This window comes from Magnolia sinica, chromosome 9, assembly GCF_029962835.1.
Source record: "Magnolia sinica isolate HGM2019 chromosome 9, MsV1, whole genome shotgun sequence".
Taxonomy (NCBI): domain Eukaryota; kingdom Viridiplantae; phylum Streptophyta; class Magnoliopsida; order Magnoliales; family Magnoliaceae; genus Magnolia; species Magnolia sinica.
Genome location: NC_080581.1, coordinates 58,232,314 through 58,237,681, shown reverse-complemented (window position 1 = coordinate 58,237,681; position 5,368 = coordinate 58,232,314).

Genomic DNA, 5,368 nt, shown 5'->3' with positions numbered 1-5,368 from the left:
TCTCGCAGGTGGAAGCGGTTAGCGAACCACCCGCAAAACGCATCTTTCCAATTAAGGATTGATATTGGCTGCTTTGGGTTGGCACAATGTCCACCCTCACGGTTTTGTTCCTACACAGCGGAAGCGGTTAGCGAACTACTGGTAAAACACGTCTTACCCTTGAAGGCCGAAGCCCCACATATAAACCAAGATCTTAGGCTCTCCATTTCCGATGTGGGATTGGACACCCACCTCCTTGACAGCTGGCTCATCACCAACCAGGCTGGGCAGGGACTCACCCTACCTCGGGAGACAGAGCGCCCTCGCTCTGATACCATTTGTAACACCCCGGTCATAACGGTAAGATATTGTCCGCTTTGGCTGGCACAATGTCTACCTTTACGGCTTTGTTCTCGCAGGTAGAAGCGGTTAGTGAACCACCTGCAAAACGCGTCTTATCGGTGAAGGCCGCAGCCCCACAGATAGTCCAATGTCCCTTCCCAGCCGGGTTGGTGATGAGCTAGCTGTCAAGGAGGTGGGTGTCCAGTCCCACATCGAAAAGGGAGAGCCTAAGATCTTAGTCTATATGTGGGGCTTCGGTCTTCAAGGGTAAGACGCGTTCTACCAGTAGTTCACTAACCGCTTCCGCTGTATAGGAACAAAACCGTGAGGGTGGACATTGTACCAACCCAAAGCGGCCAATATCAATCCTTAATTGGAAAGATGCGTTTTACGGGTGGTTCGCTAACCGCTTCCACCTGCGAGAACAAAGCCATAAGGTGGACATTGTGGCAGCCAAAGCGGACAATATCTTACCGGAGGGTCCAGGGTGTTACAAATGGTATCAGAGCGAGGGCGCTGTCTCCCGAGGTGGGGTGAGTCCCTGCCCAGCCGGGTTGGTGACGAGCCAACTGTCAAGGAGGTGGGTGTCCAGTCCCACATCGGAAAGGGAGAGCCTAAGATCTTGGTCTATATGTGGGGCTTCGGCCTTCAAGGGTAAGACGCGTTTTGCCGGTGGTTTGCTAACAGCTTCCACTTGCGAGAATAAAGCCATGAGGTAGACATTGTACCAGCCAAAGCGGACAATATCTTACCGTTGGGACTGAGGTGTTACATATATCTTACCCTAGTCCTACGTAAGGCATAATGCAACTCGGCCCCAAGTATGTCCAATTTGAAGAAATTTATTCCGGATAGGGGGAAATTGTTGTTCGAAATGTGAACCATAAGTCGGTCATAACTTTTAATTCGAGTATTGTTATGGGATGCACAACCTAGCGATCTTTATGTACCGGGTCACCTTGGGTCAACTGAGGGTCATGTCCCTCTATTTTATGAGAAAATGCATGCTTCTTATTCAAAACTGCAATTTAATACATACATATATATATATATATATATAATTTTTACTAATTTTGATTATTTTTTTTGTCGTATTTCCTTTTTTTAGAGTTTTAGATTTTCATATTTTTAGACATTAATTGAACTCATGTTGAGAAATTATCCATATGGTTAATTTAGAACTTTCGATTTTTGGCGAAACTTACTATTTCGGGTAAGTTTTATTTTAGTTAAATTGAGACTTATATTAAGGTTAGAATTTTGCTATTTTTGGTAATTTTGAATTAGGGTTTTGCTTTTTCTTTATAAGGGACGTAATCGGGAAGTTTGAGGTTTTTGAATAATAAAATTTTGAATTTTCCTTTTTTATCATATGGATTTAAGAATAACCTTGTGGATTCAATGTTTTGCTTACTTGAGGAAGACACTGATATTTCTCCTCATGCCCTTCCCCATGTTAAAATCAAACAATTTATAAAGGAGAGAGTTAGTCCTTTGGATGAATTATTTTTTCCTTTAAAGACAATGAGTTTTATCACAATGATAATAGCTTCATTATGTTTGTCAATAAAATAAAAAATTAAAAAGTAAACAAAAAAATAAAAGGCCAAATCCCGATTTTATTAATCTGAATATAGATGCGGTACAATTAACAGATAAATAAAATAAAATAGAAGTTATTGATGGTGGTTCAAGTAGGTAAGACGATCGTGGACGGTTAACTGTCCATTGGACTTGGATGGTCGTGAAACCATCATTAAAATTTAAACGGTCGTCAGGCGATCATAGTTTGGTCAACAAACTATGACCAATGAAATTATTAAGGACTTAGAATTTAGGATATCCGACAATGGGGTCATGGATAGTTATCTAAACTAAATCCAACTTGATGTTGTGATGCACTATACAGGAGTGGAGACTAAACTAAGCTACACTAATCAATTCAAACTTGTTGTGACATAGCGTTGGACATAAGTGGAGAGGTAAATTAGATTATGTTATACTAAAATAGGTGTCCATGTGGGATGAAAGATTGATAGGCAACATTGTGCTAAAAGAGATTTGTTTGATTAGGTTAGCGATGGCTCGAAGCTTCTTGTTTTGTTATTTTTATAAACTTGGGTTAGGCGATGGCCTTACATATTGTCCCTTGGCTTTCGGGATCGACATTCTAATCGGTTAGTGGCCATAACTTGGTATGTTTCAATTTTGAGACGAGGCCAACTAACCATGCATTGCCATATATGGTCGTGTTTATGTTTTTAGATGGCTTTCACCTCTTAGTGTGCCGCTTAGGAGTCCATAGATGCTGAAATTACAGTTTAGACCGTTGTAGTAGAAGTATAAAATAGTCCAAGAGTCTTAGAGGGGGGTGAATAGGACTTCAATTATTATGCCGATCTTAAAACTTCTAATTGCCTAACTTAAACAATCTTTAGTTTAAAGCAAGTTAGGCAATATAACTCTAAAGGCTTCTAAGCCAATAGAGGTTCCAATCACATATGCTACTTAAGATATGTAAAATAAGTCACTAGCCTATAACATAGTGAACATGTGTGTGTGGAATATGTTACCTATCAACCTTAGGCATTCATCTTAATCATGCATATATAACTAAGCATTCGAATCATACACATAATTTAAACAGATGCACAAATGACAATTCTAAACACAAGTATGTATAGTGGTTCAGCTACTTTCCTACTCCACTCCTGGCAGACGCACTCTTTCCTAGAGTGTACTAGATTTTACTATGAATGGTTTTAAATCAGGTTCATCATTTACCTTTATAGCCCTATGCAAAGGACTCTCCAATTTATGCTCTACACACGAGCAAAGTTCCTACACTAAGAACCTACGTTTAGGCCCCACGGCCAATGTCCCACACAAGGCACCTACGTTTAGGCACATAGGCTAAGGTCCTACTCAAGACACCTACGTTTAGGCACACAGGCCAATGTCCCACACTAGGCACCTAATCAAGTTTGTGGATAACAAACTCTTAGCCTCAATCCTTCATAAGGAAGGAGGCTAACTTGTGGACTCTTAACAATGACACTTACTTCTCGAATTGAGTCCCTTTGTAACTTGCCTTGGGTTGCTTGATCTTCGCTCTCTCGTGCGTGAATTAGCTCCGTGATGCTCCCCTAATCACGATGCTATGATTTTCCTGTTATATCAGCTTCACGATCAAGTGCCTTGCATATGATATTCCTATAAAGGTAACCAAGGTAATGGGAGTGAGTTGAATCTCCTAACAAAGGTTATGAGTGGATTTCCTAAGAGATTCAACTAATGGATGTTTTAAAGTCTCATGAAGACAAAGGATTTGCCGATGGGTTTGGTCTCTATACTCTAGAACATGTTAGAGATCATATTCTTCATAATATGAGCTTTGAATGCTCATTGAAGTGAGGAATTACAATAAAAGAACATGAATCTTGTGTGGAAAGAGTCTAAGATGAGTGGGATAAACTTGGGATACATTAGAGACTCTTAAATACATAAATCCACACTTTTCATAAAGTTCTTGGTCCTATATTTATAAAGAAAAAGTCCCAGTGGATCTATAACGACTAGTTTTTTAGTTCTACTGAGTGAGTGTTCGGTGGCACCAAAATATTACTCGGTAGTACCGAATTAGATCTTGAAGCCGCTGGATGAAATTTTTTACATTCGGTGGCACCGAAAATTTGTTCTTCGGTAGGAGTCGGTGGGATCGAAAATCCAATCTGTGGTAACGAATTATCTTTGATATGTTGCTGGATTGTTTTAGGCACTTTTGGTGGCACCTAAGGTGCCATTCGGTGACACCTTCTCCAACTGAATTGGAACAGATTTTCCTGTTTGAACTTTTGTCTAGTAATTCCTTTAGCAACTTCGAACCTACTAAAGCCAACATCAGAATGATGGAAAATATAGACTTAGAATGGCTTGAATAGATGATTTAAGTGGATTTTCCTATTTGGGTTAGGATCATCTATAGTTAAGGTCAAGATTGTAGAAGCTTCTTTGTACTTTGATCTTGTAATTTGGGCATCTGATCCATTTGCATCGTCGGTCTTCATTTGCCAAGGACCCATTCGACTACTTGACACAACTAGCCACGTGATTGACGAACATATTTGCATGGTGAGTGCCTAACAATCTTCCCCCTTGTCAATTGCATAACAAAAAAAAAAAAAAAAAAAAAAAAAACCTAGCCTAAGACATTGTCATGGCCCATACCAATGACATACCAAAAGAATAAAGATTACATGTTCATATACAAAGTTTACAACTCAAAGTGTTGACATGTAACACACATAAACATGTTGCTCCCCCTTAGTTTCTTCCATGAACAACCTTTAACAGGGAAAAAAATAATCTCTGCAGGAAAAAGTCATTGTTTTCGTGGGTAGGTTTCTTCTCCCCCTTTTTGTCAGTCATTGGCAAAGGATGTACCAAGAAGCATGACAATAACATAATAGATGATAGAATTTAGTGTAGAGAAGTAAAGACATTTAAGGCACATAATGTTCAAAATAGAATAGTAGGAAATATAGAAACATAATGTGATAAGCTCATTTTAAAAAAATTTATAACTATGAAGTAGATTAAATAATATGAGCAGAAAAGATATCATCATGATTTCATCAAAATTACTACCCCACATTTGGGTAGAATCATCCATCAAAAAAAAAAAAAAAAACCCCTTAAGGGCGTCTAAAATCCCGAATATTAGTAAGACAGGGCCTAAGTAAGTAACAAAATCTCAAGCTGTAGGGGTTAGTTTAAACTAAGCCATGAAAACAACTATCCACACAACAAGTCATCATTACACATTCATAGAATCAGTAAATTAAGAAGGGCCGGGCTCTCTAGCCTCAATGGAATCATCCTGACAACAAGACAGATGAGCTGTAATACATTGCACAGTCCTCTGACTAGAATGAACTATTCTTTCCAATTTGGACTAGCATTTGATTATCTCCTTTTGCTGCTCTCTGAGAGAGGTGAGAGTTTTGTCTAAGGAGGCATAAGCAGTAGGATGTGCAGCTGCATCATC